This window comes from Physeter macrocephalus, chromosome 4, assembly GCF_002837175.3.
Source record: "Physeter macrocephalus isolate SW-GA chromosome 4, ASM283717v5, whole genome shotgun sequence".
Taxonomy (NCBI): Eukaryota; Metazoa; Chordata; class Mammalia; order Artiodactyla; family Physeteridae; genus Physeter; species Physeter macrocephalus.
The window spans coordinates 87,415,247-87,434,201 of record NC_041217.1 but is presented as its reverse complement, the minus strand read 5'-3'; the positions used below and the strand labels follow the sequence as shown (position 1 = coordinate 87,434,201).

Sequence of the window (18,955 nt, the reverse complement as noted above, 5' to 3'; positions counted from 1 at the left end):
GTAATTAAAAGAGGTATCTTCTTGGGGTTGCTTCTGGGGACAAGCGCTCCCGGGGTTGTCCTCGTCCTGTGACCTCTGTCTGGGCACAGACCTGCTGTCTGGCTCTGATCCGTCCCTTTAGGCAGGGTGGGCAGATCCATTTCAGCTGGTTCTGAGCACGGAGAGGACGGACTCCCCTTCTCTCCTCCAGGCCTCCTAATAGCCACCCCACAGGGTGATGGACATGCCTCCTATCCCCATGCACCTTTGCTGTTGGTAAAGCACAGTCGCATCCATTCTGGCAGGATATCTACACAGAGCCACCCAGCTAGTCAGCGGTAAGCTGAGCCTCAGGTATAACTCTGCTGAGTGTTGTACCCGGTGTTCATCCCTTCCCCACCTTGAATCCCCTGCTGGGAGGACCACGGGCTGTGGGCTCTGAGGGGGGAGTGCAAGAGAAGAGTCCCCTCCCGCAGCACTAGACAGTTTTTTTGAGGAACCCAAGTGGTCTTGGAACACTTTGGCCTTTGAAGTGAGACCATGAGGGGTCGAGTCATCATGGCTTCGGCAGCCCCAAACCGTCCCACAGGCCCAGAGCCACCTGCCAGGTGGAAGTGAGGCAGGTAAACGTGCCCAGTAGGGGAAAAGGGACAAGCTTCTGGGGACACCAAGGGGAGGGAGGATAGAACAGGACAGAAGGGAAAGGTCAAGGGCTAGGAGCCTGGGCACCAGGGCAGTGGGGAGAGTGTTTAAGGGAATGAACCCGGGGGGCTGACCACGTGGCCCTGTCTTTCCTCTTCTCTGGGGCTGGTCAGGAGCTGGGGCTGGGCATGTGCTTTCTGGGCCTGGTGGCCTGGGCGTGGAAGCTGAGCGTGGCCATGAGTGGCGTGGGGAGAATAGTTAGGAGGTGTCGGTCAGGGCGGGGTGTCCCCACGCTTCGTGGAAGAAGTCTATGACATGTGCCCTGAGCAGCTGGGACCAGCGGTGCAGCCTTCCTGGCCTGGGTCAGATGGCTCATCTTCCCCTCAGCGGGAGCATCAGTTTGGCTGGAGAGCTCGGCAGGTGCAAAGGGCAGATGTGACTGGTGCAAGTGCGGTTGACGAGGCTGCCGTTCTTGAGGATGAGTCAGTTGCCTGCACCCTGTGCCAGCGCCGGCAGCTTCCCGGGACTGGGACGAGGATTCAAGAAAGGGTGGGGGTGAGGGAGAGGAGCTGGGGGGCGCTGGGGGAGGCTGTGGCTTGAGAGGCCCCAGGCCGGCCTTGGTTCCACCTCTGCTTGAACCCAGAAGGCACAGGTTCGGGAGCCTCTTTCTTCACAGCGGCTGGGCAGCCCAGGTTAACCCCTCCGGTGCCAACTTTGTCATGCCCTGCCCCCTCCCCTGGGCCCTAGCCTCCAGGGGTACCCAGAGGCAGGACTGGGAGGTCAAGCTTTCATTTCCTTTCTCTCTCAGGTCGGCATAGCACTGGCTTCCAGCTCTCCCAGCCTGAGAATCCCGGGGCCACTCTTGATCTTGACACCATGCCCAGGAGCCAGCGCCCTCCTCCAGACCTGCCTTTTCCAGTAGGCTCCAGCTCTGTCAAGTGGCTCCACAAAGAGATTCAATAACCAACCAGGATCAGCTGGCCTTCCCAGGAAGGTAGCTGAAGGCTTGGGCTCTGTCAGAGGAATGGAGTCTAACGGTAGGAACCTGGGGTGGGAGAGTGGGGAGCATGGCCGCGCAGGAAGGGGCTGTCTGAGGCTCTGACACTCAGGAGGTCTGGACAGCGAGCTGGGGAAGCCTTCTCATGGGGCTCCATGGAGCTATCTTCTGAGGGTCCCACCTGGGAGTGGGCTGGCTCTGTAGAGCGGAGGGCTGGGGTGTTGGCCCTTGGCTTGAGGGAGGGAGAGCAGGAGGACTGCTGGTGCCATTGTCTCTATTAAACACGGGGCCCCAAAGGTCAGAGTGAGCCCCTGGTTCAGGCTTGGCTGCTCCCCGGCTCCATCTAAGGGTGGGAGGGAGGTCTGAGGGACCTCTCTCTCGGGGCTCCCCCTTGCCTCTTTGGGGGTGGGGGGACAGGGACAGGGGTGAGGGGGAAGGTGGCTTTAGGGAGATTCCATGGACAGTGGAAAAAAAGGGCTGAGGTAGGAAAGATGACTGACTGCGTGAGCTGTCCCTTCCCCGAGTAAAGCAACGAGCAGTGGGTGGAGCTGAGGGGTTGCTGAGTAAAGTCCTCACGGGGGAGGCCCAAAAACGAGGAGGACATGTGACCCTCGGGTGGCTCAAGGGCCAGTGAAGTCACTCTTTCTCCTGGCCTCAGCTTCTCCATTCTCTCAGGATGACAGCGTGCCCTCCTGATGCAAGTTCCTTCTTACTGACACAAGACCAGTCACCCGGGACAGCCAACCTTCCTTCCTTTTCTCCTTCCTTCCTTCCATAAACAGCCACTGAGGAGAATGGGGAGCAGCCCTTCCGCTGGAGGTGGGGAGTGGAGGGCGCAGGTACACAGGTGTTTGATTCTCATGCGGTGGGTCGACATCATAAACTGCAGAGGTCCAGGGTCAGAGAGATGTGGCGGCCCTGAGAGAGGGGTTGGCTCTGCTCGGTCATGATGGGGAGGGCTTCACAGAGGAGGAGACTTTTCTTAAAGAAAGGGTAGCAGGACTTCCTGGTGGTCCAGTGGTTAAGACTTCGCCTTCCAATGCAGGGGGCGCGGGTTCAATCTCTGGTCGGGCAGCTAAGATCCCACATGCCTCAGGGCCAAAAAATGAAAGCATAAAACAAACAGAACCAATATTGTAGCAAGTTTGATAAAGACTTTAAAAATGATCCACATCAAAAAAACATCTTAGAAAAGAAAGAAAGGATAGTGACTGGCTTCAAGGAGAAAATGGGAAAGGATCTTCTAGGCAAAAGGCAGGGACCTACCAGGGGGGCAGTAACTAAAGGAGGCACAGGGAGGGAATACCTGCAGTGTGATGAATGCCACGATGTAAATAAGCAGGGGTGACTGCCTTAGACGGGGAGGAAATCACCAACGCATCATCTGGACTCTTCATCGGGTGAAGAGAGAGGATGTTGGTCTAATGTAAAGAGTGTGGGGCCCGGAATGTGACAGGCCTGAGTCCCAGTCCAGGTTTTACCACTTAGCTGCCCAGGTTGGGCTGGGCAGTTAACATCCCTGAGCCTCAGTTTCCTCATCTGTACAATGGGATCATGGTGGCGCTGGGGTTTCTGTAAAAATCAGCTGTGACAGTGCCTTGCAAGCTGTCAATAGCTCTGCAAACCCGAGGCCCTCTTGAGATAGCACCTCAGCAGTAGCCCACTTCTGCATTGACCTTTTGGGGTGCCATTTCCTGGGGAATGGCCACAGAAGGTTGCTGTCACCCAGGCAGGCTAGTGTTTTTGACTTTCACCATACTTTCTGTGGGGTCACTTTTTTGGGGATCAGCCGCTGCCTGCCCAGGGTCTCAGGGGCCTGCTGTGGAGCGCTTGGAGGCAAGGGGACGGGAAGCCTGAATCTAGAACTTGAGGATGTTCTAGTGCTACTTCTGGTCTTCAGGCCACGAGTGCTGGGACAATGAGGCATGAGAGGGTAGGGCCAGTGTACCCACAGCGGGACAGGGACCCTGTGGCAATGGGGCACCAGGTGAGTGAAGCCAGGAGTGGGTCAGAGACATAGTGGAACCATGAGGATGTGGAGGAAAGGATAGAGTGAGAAACAGATGAGAGAGGCAGGCAGAGCGCCTGACCCTCCCTCGCCCCTCCCCCACCCCACCCCGTAGTCTCAGCATCTCAGCTTTGGGGCTGCCTCTGGCGGGGAGGAAGGAAAGGGCCTGTTTAGCTTGAGTGCCTGTTGATGCCTCTTCTCATGCCACCTGCCCCGTGCTGTACTATGGTAGCCGATTCAGTTCCCTCTAACCCCCAGGTTCACCCTGCCTCAACCTGGGCAGTATCCCTGGTGGTCTGTGACTCAGCAGTTCTTTGCCATGGGTGGGGCCCCAGCTGGCTACTGAGTTCAGATCCCCTGGGGCTGAGGCATTGCCCAGAGCCAGGCGATCTTCAGCCCCAGGCCTGGCTCCTGCACCCTCTCTAAGCCCCTCGTCTGTTCCGGTGGCCCTTGAGGTCCCTCTGTCAGCCACGCGGTGGTGCCAGGACAGGGTCGTGCCCAGTGACTCAGCCTGACCCTCTTCCTTGCACCGAGTAGGTGCCGTAAATATTTGTTGAATGGAATTCTTGCCTCTGGTTGGGATTTTCCACAGGAGCCACATAGCTGTTCCCAGCTCTGCCGTGGGCCTGACCCGATTCTGCGTCTGCCTGCACGCATGCCATGCCTTCTCTTCCCTACCACACCCTGTCCCTCCTCAGACACCCCTTCAGATTGCTCCCCCAAACCTCCATCTCCCAGAGGTCGTCTCCTTCCCCACCAGCCCCAGCCTCCCCACAGGCCCCTCGATGGCCTGGGAGCTCTGGAGGCTGCACCTGCAGGTGCTTGGTGGTCTCTGCCTTCCGTTCCTGCGTTGTTTGTCTTTCTTCCCTGTGTGCCTCGGTGGTGTGACCAAGGAGAACAGGCCCTGGCGCAGAATCTGTTGTGGAGTTTTGCGTGTGCCCGTGTGTGATAGAAGGGCAGAGGGCCAGCATTGGGCTGAGACGTGAGACCAAGACTTTGGTGTGGGGAGAAAAAGGTTCCTTCATAGGCCGGGTGACCACACATCCTGGTTGCCCAGGGCAGGTCTGGCTCAGGCCTGCTGCCCTGGACTAATTATTTAATAGCACCGTAGGTTCTACAGCCACCCTAATCAGAGGGGCTGCCGTGGAATCAGGGCATGGGACCTGAGCTCCTGTCATGCCTCCAGGGCCCAGCAGGTTCACACATCTCCCCTCTTGAAGACCATACTGAGCCTTCAGGCTCACCACCCAGGGGAGCACCACTCTCCTGACTGAACCAGGGTTTCAAGACGGAGGCATATTCACGAGGCACACAGTAACAGGACAGGCCATGGTTCAATGGCACTGTGAATTGCAAGGGGATGTGTGACAAGTGTATGAGCCTCAAAGAAGGTCAGGTAAGAAAGGAAGAGAGCTTTGCAAGCCCTGAAGTTGCATATTCATAATAACAGGTACTTAACTATATCACTAAGCCACACCATGACAGGGAGCGTATCATTATCTCCATCTTATAGATGCAGAACTGAGGCACAGAGAGGTTAAGTGACTTACCAGAGGTCACACAGCTAGTAAGCCAGGTTTCAAATACCAGCGCCATGTTTTTATCCACTATGTTACAGTACCTCACGTCCGATGTTTCAGTAATATCTACCACAGGGATTTTGTGAAGGCAAAATAAGGCCAACCGTGTGTTTGCTTTGTAAACTAGAAACACTTTTACAAGCATTAATGAATTGTAAAGTATTTCGGAAATAGCTAACTTGTGACAAACTATGGAGATACAGTAGAAAATAAAAGTATATGCAAACTTCTCCCAAATCCACTGTCTCAAATCTAACTCTAAAGTGAGATTATGACTTTTTTCCTTTCTTTCCCTCCTTTTCAGATGAATAAATTATAATAGAATTGCTTTGATGGTCAGTTTTAGTCATTTATTTTTATGATCAGTATCACCATCAAATCCAGTCGACTCTTATTCTAAAGTGTCTCTTAGCTGGAGCCCCCCTTACTGTTTTCTAGGGTGTCATCCACCACGGAGCCATCTTCACATCATAGCTAACTTACTACAAGAGCTTCCTAGCCAGCGCTCTGCTCTGGCTATTCTTGTCTCACATCCATCCTTCCCATAGCTGCTTGAAAATTCAGCATGGTTTTTACCATTCCCCAAAAGGGCCTTCATTATAGCCAATGAGATAAAGCAGAACGCAGAAATAGAAAGTAGGATAATGAACAGAGAACTGGCCAGTTTTTCATTATTTACTGATGATACAATTGCAAACCTAGAAAACCTGAGAGAATTCACTGAAAGGCAAATATTTTAGGTGGCTAAAAACTAACAGTTGACAATTTTGTAGAACATACCCTGTATCAGGCCCCATTCTAAGTGCCCTACATGCGTTGCCTGGGAGCAGGGGACCAGTGTCCTCATTTTGTTGACAAGGAAACTAAGACAAGGAAGTTCAGTGGTTTGCCCCAAACCCAGTTGATTTGGTCCCTGGGTCTGCTTTCTTGGCTACTCTGCCATTAACAGCTTTCCTACGTACCAGCAATTACTTCATACAAGATGTATTAGGAGGGCAAGGTATAGACATAATAGCCATCAGAGGTGCTGGCATCTCCCACTTTGGTGCCTCACTTTGTCACCTGTGTCCCATAGCAGCTGTGTTTGTGCCCAGAGTCTCACACAGCCTCTCACAAGATAGTCATCAGCTTCTGGCCCTTATGCCACTACCACCAGGGCCCCCAGGGAGCAAAAGGAGAGGAAAACTGCCGTAGCCATTCATCAGCCTTGTCCCTTCCTTAGTGAGAACACATTTGTCCACAGCAGCCTGGTTTGTAAAGTTGCAACTCTGCCTTCAATAAACACAGTCAGAATCTTCTTGAAATCATAGTTCCATTTCAAGAGAGGTCCTTAGGTAGTTAACCGGTCCATCTGGGGAGTTCCTCTGGAACAAAAGGAGAGCATGCCTTAAATGAGTATTGCAGCCTCCATTTCTTATCAGAAAGCAATGGCTTGCAGCTATGCTGGCCGGGCCCCTGAGAGCAGCAGTGGTGGCCTCCGAATGTCTCAGGATCCCAGGGAGGTGTCGGTGGCACCATCTTAGTTTGCTAGTAGAGTGCATGTATTATGGTTTCCCTCACCCATTTGGGAATTTCCCCAGGGCTGAGACGATATCTCCTCCCCCGCTAATCATTTCTACAGCACCAGATAACACTCTGAAAAGTACAGGATGCTAATTGGCCGATTGACTAAGCTATGGCCCATGACGCTCCCTCTGGAAGAAGTGGGAGGGAAACAATATTTATCGAGCATCTTTTATACATACCCAGTGTGGTAGGTACTGTCACATGTCATCTGATTTAATCTCCATGGTAACCTTCTGGAGTAAGTGTCGTCAGAGTCACTGTAGATGTGAGGAAACTGAGGTTCAAAGGGGTCGAAGAACTTTGAGTAAATAGCGTGGCTGAGGATTGAATGCCAGCCTGTTGGCTGCAAAGCCCCCGGTCTTCCCATTGTGTTACGATACCTCCGGAGTAAGACCCTTTCTTTGCAGTCTTGCTGAGGAGATGTAAAGTTGGAGGGGGTGTGAGTTAAGCATCTCCTCAAAAATATCAGAAGGCAGCCATGGTGGGACACTCACCCACAGGGTGAGAAAATTCCAAGGCAGTGGGACTCTGGGAGGGGGGGAGGGGGAGGGGGAGGGGCAGGACTTCTAAGGACGAGTGACTTCCTCTGGGATGTCACCAGTGGCACTAGCAGGAGGGTGGTGGAAGCCCCATCAGATGGCGCTTGTGCAGAATGCTCCCTGGGTGGTGTGAGCCGCGCGACGCCCGCCCCCCGCCTGCCAGCTCTCAGCTCCTCTGCTCTGAGCCCATCTGCGGGATGGGACGGCCCCACTGGGAGAATTGGACCAGTGGCTTTCCCAGCCCAGGGTCTTTGCCGCTCCTAAGGCTGAACCCACAGCTTCTCTCCCCTGGGCCAAGTTAAATGCCAGGATGCTGATAGCATAAACAGGAAGGAGGGAGTTTGGATTTAGGAGAGGCTGGGCCTGAGGGTCAGCCTGTCCTCCAGGAAGAGGGGGAGATGGTAGGGGCTCTCTGTCTCTGCCTGCTCCCCTCCCATTCCAGCTGGCTCTCTGGTTCTTATGCAGTTCCCTGTGGCTTTTTCAAGGGTGTGGGTTTGGCTGGAGCGAGACTGGGTGAGAAAAGAGGGACTTGCTGTGGCACTGGACATGGGAACCTGTGGAGGGCAGGGCCGAAGCACCATGGCAGCATATACTGAGTTCCTTCCATGTGACGGGAGTGACGCTGAGCACTTCACGTAAATACATCATTTCTCGGAACCCTCACAGCCTCCTAAGAGCTAGCTACTCTTACTATCCCCATTGTATTGATGGGGAGGCCAAGACTTAGCAGAGACTGGAGCCGGACCTGTCTGCCTCCCGAGCCAGTGGCCTTGCCCACTACGGTGCAGGGGCTCTGTGGGGAGGTGTTCTGAGGAGAGAAAACAAGAGAGCCTGGGAAACTCAGGCAGGGCAGGCCGGCCCAGAGTCTTGACCACTGTAGTCCTGGGTTGCCCACTCCTTTGGCCCCTCATCTCACCACTCCTGTCTGCATTCTCCTCCAGCAGGTCTGTCTCTTTTAGGTACCTTCCTGCTGTGCTCTTAGCCCCAGTAAAACCTGCTCTCTGCAAGGGACCTGATGGTTCACCAGTGACTCAGAAGGCAGCTGAGGTGCTCTGGGAGAAGCATCATGCATGGAAGATCTGGCTCTGAGACCTTCCTGGGCCATTACGAAACAGACGAAGATAACTTGGGAGACGGAGCCTAGAAAATGGCTTGACATAAAGTAGGTGCTCATTAAAATGCTCATCTGTAAAAGCAGAGATGATAACCCAACCTCACAGTCTGTGATAAGGTTGGATGGATATTCTGTATGTGAAATCTCTTAGGAAACTATAAAATTATTTAATTATAAGAGTATTAGTATGATCTCAGGAATGTGTGTTTTATGAGAGCAAAGCCTTGAGCCAAGGGATGAGGCCTTGACTGGCTGGGGAGTTTTCCTGGGTACAGAAAGTCCCCACTGCTTCTCTTGGAACACACCGAAAATCCCACAACTTGTCTCTGGTTGTCTTCTGTGAGGCTGGAAGCCAGGCTGAGCTGGTAAAAGACTCTTACAAGGAACCCCAAGGCTGGATCCCTCAGAGCTTCAGAGAATTTCCCAAGGAGCAGAAAGTCCTGTTTTCAGAGGATGTAACTTAGGTTTAGGTAGCAGGAGGTTGTCCTCAGAGAGAGGCTCACTGTGATTGCACCAGGAGCTCCCGGCAGTACCACCACATCTCTGCAAACTGGCTCTGGTAGACCAAAGGACAGACAGACAGACAGACAGACAGGCGCGCAATGGGAGGGGGCCGTAGGTTGTACACTGCTCATGGAAGGCACAGCTCTTTGGACTTCCCTCAATTTCTACCAGACACTTCACTCCCAGCTAACCCTCCTGCTGGCACTAAGAACTAGCTATTTTCCTGTTGAAAGCACTCAAGCGTCAAGGGTTGACGTCACTCACCCAAGTCGCACAGCTCTGAAGAGGTAGAGTAAGGATTTAAATCCTGATTTGTCAATCCAGCACCCAAGTTCTGTCTGCTAAATTGTGTAGCCTCCAAGTAGCATCATCTTTCATTTTTTTAAAATTTTAGATTATGGTATAAAAACACATGACATAAAATTTACTGTTTTAATCTTTAAGTATACAGTTCAGTAGTATTAAGTATTTTCACATTGCTGTGCAACAGACCTTTAGAACTTTTTCATATTGCAAAACTGAGACTCTGTATCCATTGACTAACAGCTCCCCATTTTCCCCTCCCCTCGGCCCCTGGCCATCATCATTCTACTTTCTATCTCTATGAGTTTGAGTACTTTAGATATGTCATGTTAAGTGGAACCAGACAGTATTTGTCATTTTGTGACTGGTTTATTTCATTTAGCAGCATGTCTTCAAGTTTCATCCATATTGTAGCATGTGCCAGGATTTCCTTTTTTTTTTAAAGGCGGAATAACATTCCATTGTATGTATATATCACGTTGTTTTTTTTTTTTTTTTTTTTGGATGGAATGTCTTACCCAGGCGTGTCTTTGGTAAAATCCCCCAAATGGTGACACGTTTCGTTATGCAATAGTAATTTTTTTTTTTTTTTTTTTTTTTGCGGTACGCGGGCCTCTCACTGCTGCGGCCTCTCCCGTTGCGGAGCACAGGCTCCGGACGCGCAGGCTCAGCGGCCATGGCTCACGGGCCCAGCCGCTCCGCGGCACGTGGGATCCTCCCGGACCGGGGCGCGAACCTGGTTCCCCTACATCGGCAGGCGGACGCGCAACCACTGCGCCACCAGGGAAGCCCCTATATCACGTTTTTTAACCCTTCTATCCTTCCGTGGACACTTGGGTAGCTTCTACCACTTGGCTATTGTGAATAATGCTGCAGTGAACATGGGTGAACAGCAGCATCTGTTGAAACAAAGATATTTGCATGTGCACACACGTACATGGAGACGTGAACACATACACAAGTGAGTGGTGTGTAACATGCCTCCACCGAGGCATAACCTGCCTTTGGTAATACCGCAGAGCCAACCAATTCTTTTAAGCTACCACATTTTCGTGGAATAAAGTCAAGTTTTAAAAAACTCTTATCAAATTAATAGAGCATTAAAATACAACAGAAATAGTCTTTCAAAAACTTTTTTGAAATGTTTCACTGAGTTCAAAACAGTGGATCTATTTTAGTAATTAAATTGGTTTGGGACTTAAGCCCTTTTTTATTGGTTTCATATTTTGAAGCTGCCAGTCAGATTTTCTCAGGGCTCAGGCAGTGGCACTTGGCCATGAGGTATATTTGGAAGGACAATGTCCCTCTTCAAGGATGGCCTGTGCCGTTTTACATGAATATGGACGTCAGGAAGGGATTCAAACAATAAGAAGTACAAATACATTTTATTATCTCAGTCCTGAACACATAAACACATGTATCTAACCAAAACAGAAGTTTTCTGAAATAACACTTAACCTCACTCCATGTAATGCACTCACATTTTCTAGCCCAGTGTTACTTGAATTGTGGTCTGTGAACTGCTTATCAGCAGCCAGGAGGAAATAAGTGCAGAAATTAAGTGTACAGCACATGAAAAGATGCCTGACATCATTAGCTATCAGGGAAATGCAAACACAAACCACAGTGAGATATCACTTTACACCCACTAGGATGGCTACAGTAATAAGTGTTGATGAAAGTGTGGAGAAATTGGAACCTCCATACACTGCTATTGAGAATGTAAAATGGTGCAGCTGCTATGGAAAACAGTATGGCAGTTCCTTTAAAAGATAAACATAGAGTTATATGACCCAGCAATTCTACTCCTGGGTGTATATACCCAAGAGAAATCAAAACATACCTTCACACAAAAACTGGTACTTAAATGTTCATAGCAGCATTATTTGTAATAGCCAAAAGATGGAAGCAACCCAAATATCTGTAAACTGATGAATGGATAAATAACATGATGTAATCCAATGATGGAATACTATTTGGCAATACAAAGCATTGAAGTACTGATACATGCTACAACATGCATGTACCTTGAAAACGTTATGCTAAAGAAAGAAGCCAGTCACAAAAGATCACATTATTGCATGCTTCCATTTGTATGTAATGACCAGAATAAGCAAATCTATAAAGATAGAAGTAGATTAGTGATTGCCTAAGGCTGGGAAGAGGAGGTCTGGAGGAAAAAGGGGATTAACTGCTAAGGGGTAGAAGGCTTCTTTCAGGAGTGATGAAAATGTTCTAAAATTGGTTGTGGTGATGGTTGCACAACTCTGTGAATGTACTGAAAACATTGGCTTGTACACTGTAAATGGGTGAATTGTATGAGATGTGAATTAAATCTCAGTAAAGTAGGTGTTTTTAGAAACTTTTATAGCAATTTGACATTACTGTGACATCTAAGAGCAAGATCCCTTTTCTAGTAATTAATTTTTATTGTCCTGTATTTTACAGAAGTATCAGTCCATGACAGATTGGAATTAAAAAAAAAAAAAAAAAGCAGGCCTTCCATGCAAAAGGCACTGCTTTAGTCTCTTTCATTATTTTAAAAAATTCATCATCCACTAGGGGGGTTGTGACCTATAGTTTGAAAAATACTAAAAGTATTGCCCCTGAGCACAGCAGCACCCAGGCAGGCAAAGTCTGCTGTGTTCAGGGTTCTCAGCAATTCATCAGAGATAAGAAGTATCTTCAGGATAAGCTAAAAGGCATAATCTGTGATCTGACTCCTACCCACCCTTCCAGCCCCAGCTCTCACTGTGTTCCCACACAGACCCTCTGCTCCAATCATACCCCACAACGTGCTTTCCCAGACACGCCAAATGAGCTCAGCTTCCAATGTCTCTGCAGATGAGGTTTCCCCCTGCCAGGGATGATGACCCTCAGTGCCACCCACCTGGAAAGTACCACGTTATTCTCCAAATTGCAGCCCAGATATCATCCTCCCTGTACCTGGACCTGCCCCTTCTTTGCACCTCTTTGCCCAAGTCCATAAAAGTATCCATTGCACAGCATGGCCATCACACGCCTGCCAGTCTCTCTGTCCCAGTAGATGGTAAGCTTCTTGAGGCCAAGTGTGACTTTTGGTTCATCTTTGTAGCCTGGCCCTCACTAAGGGTCAGATGTATGATGAGTGTCCAAAGCATAAATGTGGGATAGTTCAGCCCAGTTTTTATGAAAACCAGGATACTTCCGGGCTCCGACACCAGCACAAAGAGCCAGGCAGAGCCCCCTTCAAGCAAGTCCTGCTCACCCACATCCTTGGCCTGGGCTCTCCCTTTCCTTGTGCTTCTGAGCTCCATTTCCAGCACCATGGGTTTCCATGGTGACTCTGGTTTCCTGGCTGCTTCTATGTCTTTCCTTCCCTGTATCTTCCACCTTGGTATCGACTGCATCAGACTTCTCTTTCTGTTTCATACTGATCATATCTAGGGCCACAGTTTGTATCATTTCCAGGCTTCTTTGATATGACAAATTCTTACTTTGCACTGTGCCTCTCAGGGGCAAAATGTTAGCTTCTAAATTTATTACTCAAAAGAGAATCCTCCCTTTTTTCCCTCTATTTGCCCTGATTTTTTTATGTGCAGCTGGACCCAGACTGCTATTTATGATGCATGATATTATGTTAACCTTGTTTCTCTCTCTCTTTCCCTCTTTCTCTTTCAGGCATGCGAATCATTTAGCACTATTGAAGTGTAAAAGGTCATATTACTCCTGGCTTAGGTGAGCGGTACAAACAAATTAAGGGAGACAAGCAGACTGAAACACATTGTTGAGATGATTTTGATAGGCAGAGAAAAGCAGGTGGAACTAAGCTGCATTAGGTCAAGGTTTAGCACAAATTAGAAGTAACCTACATTTCATTACTATTCAACTTTCAAGCTGAGTTGAAACTGAATTTGTGTCTCCGCCCCAGTAATGAGGCAGCAGAGTAGAGCCCTCAGGAGCAAGGGCTCTGGGACTAGGATGTGTGGGCTCGTACTGGCTCTATTGTTTACCAGCTGTGTGCTCTTGGCCAAGTTACTTAACTTCTCTGTGCTCCTAGTTCCTTTCTGTAAAATGAGGCTAGTAACTGCATAATTTCCATAGGGCTATCGTGAGAATCAAATGAAATAACACAAAAAAGGCACATAATACAGTGCCTGCTTATAGTAAGTGCTCAATTAATGTTAGCTGTTATTAACTGTTTTTGAGTTCTACTCTGCATGTACTCACTAAAGCTAAAGACTGAGTAAGATGGGAGGGAAGCAAGGATTGATTTCTTAGTAGACATGTGACACCTCATTTAATTTTTACAATCACCCTGTTAAGAGACACTGTGTTACCCCATTTTACATCAAAGTTTGGCTTAGAAATGTTGGGTTTAAAGAAAAAAAGCAAAGAATGCTACTGTCTAAAATAGAGCAAAACAATTGATGATTTAATGTTCTGTCAACAATTTCTCTCACCCAAGGTCAAAGTGATGCTTGATTACCCATCTAAGGATATGAAAATGCTGGTCAGAGCTGGTTCCTGAAACACACTCTTGTTCTATAACAGAGAGCCTTCCCACATAACCTCTCAATTTAGTCTTTAAGCCTCTAAGCAACTCTGTTGCTTAAACTCTGTTTAAGCCTCTCTCAACTCTGTTGAGAAGGGAATTATAATGTCCCCAGTTTATGGCCGGGGACTTGCCAACTCAGAGGGCCAGTGAGTGACAGAGGAGTGCCTGGAACTCAGGTCCTTTGATGAACATTGGCTATTGATCACAGACAGTCCCTCCCAGTTGACGGCTACAGTGGCACCCAGTTCAGATCCCTGCACAGACCATGGTGGTTTTTCAAGGGAGGACACTCCCTCTCTCAGTGTCATGCTCAGCCAAGAAAGTGTCACTCCTGGGTTCCTACACACAGGCTCACCCTGCTAGGGCAACTGGGTCAGGAGGCAGCAGTCAAGTCACCTCTTCACAGGTCCCTACCCTCCTGGTGGCAGCTCTTGGTGGCCCTTCCCACCAGTGGTCCTTAAGTAGGACCATGTCAGCTCATCAGAGAGGTTCTCATAATCTTGAGTCTAAAAAGGGGAGGGATTGGGGTAGTGATTCCTTTCCTCCTCCTTGGCGCGCAGTACATATGTATTACATTGAATTTCATTGAATCTGATTCCAATCCCAAGAATTTCTCGTGACTCACGTAAAATCTGAAACTGCCTGTGGAAATTCAAATAACTTTTCTGTACTCCTTACAGATGATTTTGAATCATCTTAGAAGTTGCTCAGTTGGGTGAGTTTTAAATGGAAACCTAAACTTCCTTAGCTGAAGTCTGTGTTTCACCCAGTGACAGCTTCATTGTTTTATTACCTCCATCCTCCCACCTTCCGCTAAACCATGAAAACCTTGGGAGCAGGAAAGATGTTTTTCATTATTATGCCCCCAGTGTCCAACACAGAACCTGGCACCTAGTGAAAGTTAGACAAATGTTGACTTGATGGATGAAGGTATAAACGGATGGGTGGAGGGTCAGATGATGGATGAATGGCAAGACAGACACAAGACCTGTGGCTGGATAGGGGGACGCGGCCATAGCATGCTAGGGATTTGGCACCTTTTCAGCCCCCAGAGCATCTCAGTACCCCCAAAGAGGTGTCCCTGTACCTTTGTTCCCAACTTGGAACTCCTGGACCAAAGAACATGATTTCTGCCCCTGCAGGAACTCTCCCTCTCCTGAGATGTCAGAGAGCTTGTGAGAGTGGACAGACTAGATAGACTGCACAGATGGCCTGCTGGTAGGGTTGTGGGCCATGCCTCAAGTTGCCTATTAACAGTGGACTTTGGCAGCAAACCTGATAGAGGAGGCGTTTTCTGTTCTAGCTGTTGCCTCCCCGACCTTCTCCGCTGGGCCTGCCAATCGAGCCTCTGTCTGCTCTGCTGTCTCCCCTGGGCTGACATCCCGAAGTCATGAGGGCCCTGGCCAGCTGCCCTACAGCTATTCCAGCTCTGTCACCCTATCCCTGCCCTGCCTCTACCTGGCTTCTTGTTACTCAGGCCTATCTGTCTGTCCTGATCCAGCTCGGTGCTGCCAAGGTCCAGGGTATGGTTGGTTGGTACTAACAAATAGAATGTTCTGCGTGGTACCGAGCTGAAATCTTCATATTGCTAACACCATCTCTTGGTTCTATTTCCATTCCCTGGGGCAACACAGAATAAATCTACTCCATCTTCTGCATGAGGCTCCTCCAGTGTTTGAAGACAACTTTAAAGACAACTAACATGTCCCCTTAAGACTTCTCCTCTCTAGGCTGACAGCTGCAGTCCTGGCAAACGGTTCCTCAGGGTTCTTGCTTTCCAGATGCTCACCACTCTAGACATTTTCTGGTTTGTCAAAGTTACCCTCACATATTCTTTCAGAAGGCTGATGAACTGCTCCAGATTGAAGAAGACCAAGGAAACATGACAACTAACTAACTGCTATGTGGGAGCCTGGCTCGGGTTCTGGAACAGCAAAAGGGAGATGAGTGGGACAGTTGACCTAACTTCAGTAGGATCTGCAAATGAGTTAATAGGATCAATGTTAATTTTCTGTTGTTTTTTTTTTTTTAACAGAAAGCTACTTTTATTTTTATTTATTTGGTTGCACCGGGTCTTAATTGCAGCAGGCAGCCTCCTTAGTTGCGGCATGTGAACTCTTAACTGTGGCATGCATGTGGGATCTAGTTCCCTGACCAGGGATCGAACCTGGGTCCCCTGCACTGGGAGCGAGGAGTCTTATCCACTGTGCCACCAGGGAAGTCTCAATTTTCTGGTTTTGATCGTTGTACTCTGCCTGCATCAGATGTTAACATAGGGGAAATCTGGGTGAAGGGTATACAGGAATTTTTTCAGCAATTTTTTTGTAAGTCTAATATTATTTCTAAATGAAAAGTTCAAAGATAGTCTTTCCTATGTTGTGTGGGATTTGCATGGTATGGATGTAGCTAAGCTGAAGCTACAGTCCCCAGAATTTCCTTCTCTGCATACCTTGCGGTTGGCGTGGGCCACAAGAGCCTTTGCAGGGGAAGGGGACTGAGGAGTGCTCAGTCTGGCAGGCCTGGGGCACTCTTGCAGTTCTGCAGGCGCTGGTTATCTGCTGGTTTACCTTGACGGCGAGGGGCAGTAGCCACGTCCATATCTCCTGCCTGGTCTGCTTCAGATCCTCTGACTCCTCGGCGTGGAAGGACAGCATGGGGAAAGAACAGTTTGGAGTCTTGAGGCTGCTTGTTTCATATTTAGTATATGTTGAGCATTTTCCTAGAAGCAGCTTACCTCCCCTCGCCAATACACTCACTTCGTTACTCCTGTGTATCAGAGCAAGTCGCTGATTGTCTGGTCTTCCCAGGAAACACTTTGATGACCTATATTCACATCATTTTCACCTATCTGTAAGGAATTTGATTAATGAGTTAGTTGTTATTGGTACAGCTGTATCAATGCGATCTAAAATTTTATTACCTTTTTGAGTAACCATGTCACATTGCTGCCTTTTAAACTAGCGTCAACTATAAATCTCCAGAAAATTTGCCATGAACTGTTCTCAATCCGGGTCACCTCCAGTTCATTCTTGCAACTGACTTTGGGAAACTAAAGGTTTAACTTTACATTTTCCCCCATAAAATGTCATCTTGGGGCCTTTGTTTCATCATTCTAGCTATTCTGATTAATTTGAACGTCCGATCTGTCATCTATCATATTATCCCTTCCAACTTTGTATTACTTATACGTTTGACAAGAACACATTCAAAGTCTTATCCAAGTCATGATAAAAGCACAGAGTCATGCAATCTTCTGTGGGTCAGCATTAATCAGTCCATCCCAATGAGTGTGAAGCTGGCAACCCTCATACTTGTATTATCATCTAACCTACATTTCTCTAATTTAGCCTTAAAAATACTATAAGATGTCATTTCTGCATTTTCTTGTTTATCCAAATAGCTAAGACAGCTGTTTAATAAGCTGTGACTAGCGTAACTTGCTTTACCAGATTGGGATTCAAATAATATGCACATCATTTCCTACTTTTCAGACTACTCTCTTGAATCTCCATGCCGCAGAATCAATTTGTTTCTAGGACCGCTGTAACCAAGTACCACAAACTTGGTGGCTTACAACAACAAAATTTATTCTCTCATAGTCCAGGAGGCCAGAAGTCTGAAATCAAGTAGCATCTGTTCCATGCCTCTCTCCTAGATTCTTGGGTCTCCCAGCAATCCGTGGCATTCCTTGGCCTGCAGGTGCATCACTACAGTCTCTGCTTCTGTGGTCACGTGGACTTCTTCCCTGGGGGGTCTTTATATATAATCCTCTCTTCTTACAAAGATACCAGTCTTATTAGATTTAGGGCCAGTGTGACCTCATCTTAACTAATTACAGCTGCAATGACCCTATTCCAAATAAGGTCACATTCTGAGGTTTCAGGTGGACATGAATTTGAGGGGGAGGTGGAGGGAACATTGTTCAGTCCAGTACACCAAATCAGCAAAAATTTCTATCTCCCTGCTCCCTGTGTATGGTTGTACAGTTTGGGCAGTGATTTGCCAAGGCGACCCAGGCTCTCTCTGCTGCTGCCACTTATATCGCTGCTGAAGGAAGAAGGCCCCACCCAGCTTGTGTGCATTAATGCCAACAGCCCACCCAGCTCTCTTCACAGGCCATGGCCAGTCTTCCCTGGAAGCAAGCTTACATAAGAATGTGTCACACGTGGGCTCCTACTGAAACCGTGCAATTCAGATGGGGTTTGAACCCAGACAAAACCTAGACTGGGACTTGAACCCACTGTCTTTTTTTTTTTTTTTCTTAACATCTTTATTGAAGTATACTTGCTTTACAAGTGTGTGTTAGTTTCTGCTTTATAACAAAGTGAATCAGCTATACATATACATATATCCCCATATCTCCTCCCTCTTGCGTCTCTCTCCCACCCTCCCTATCCCACCCTTCTAGGTGGTCACAAAGCACCGAGCTGATCTCCCTGTGCTATGCGGCTGCTTCCCACTAGCTATCTATTTTACATTTGGTAGTGTATATATGTCCATGCCACTCTCTCACTTCATCTCAGCTTACCCTTCCCCCTCCTGGTGTCCTCAAGGCCATTCTCTAGGTCTGTGTCTTTATTCCTGTTCTGCCCCTAGGTTCTTCAGAACCTTTTTTTTTTAGATTCCATATATATATGTTAGCATACAGTACTTAATTTTCTCTCTCTGACTTAGTTCACTCTGTATGACAGACTCTAGGTCCATCCACCTCACTACAAATAACTCAATTTTGTTTCTTTTTATGGCTGAGTAATATTCCATTGTATATATGTGCCACATCTTTATCCATTCATCTGTCGATGGACACTTAGGTTGCTTCCACGTCCTGCCTATTGTAAATAGAGATGCAATGAACATTGTCGTACATGACTCTTTTTGAATTATGGTTTTCTCAGGGTATATGCCCAGTAGTGGGATTGATGGGTTGTATGGTAGTTCTATTTGTAGTTTTTTAAGGAACCTCCATACTGTTCTCCATAGTGGCTGTATCAATTTACATTCCCACCCACAGTGCAAGAGGGTTCCCTTTTCTCCACACCCTCTCCAGCATTTACTATTTGTAGATTTTTTGATGATGGCCATTCTGACCGGTATGACGTGATACCTCATTGTAGTTTTGATTTACATTTCTCTAATGATTAGTGATGTTGAGCATCCTTTCATGTGTTTGTTGGCAATCTGTATAT

The 18,955-nt window shown here is 48.2% G+C and overlaps 1 long non-coding RNA gene across 2 annotated transcripts in view; it reads left to right on the top strand.

Annotated features, from left to right (window-relative positions):
- Window positions 1-1,121: 1,121 nt before the first annotated feature.
- Window positions 1,122-18,955, top strand: part of LOC114486209 (uncharacterized) — a 30,022-nt gene continuing 12,188 nt past the window's right edge. Inside the window, exons 1-5 of one of the 2 annotated variants that reach the window (XR_003679547.1) lie at window positions 1,122-1,176; window positions 1,430-1,658; window positions 2,294-2,457; window positions 8,256-8,473; window positions 12,893-12,949. This is a non-coding gene — a long non-coding RNA (uncharacterized lncRNA). The remainder of the gene's footprint in view (window positions 1,177-1,429; window positions 1,659-2,293; window positions 2,458-8,255; window positions 8,474-12,892; window positions 12,950-18,955) is intronic. The other variant, XR_003679548.1, reaches the window with a different exon arrangement.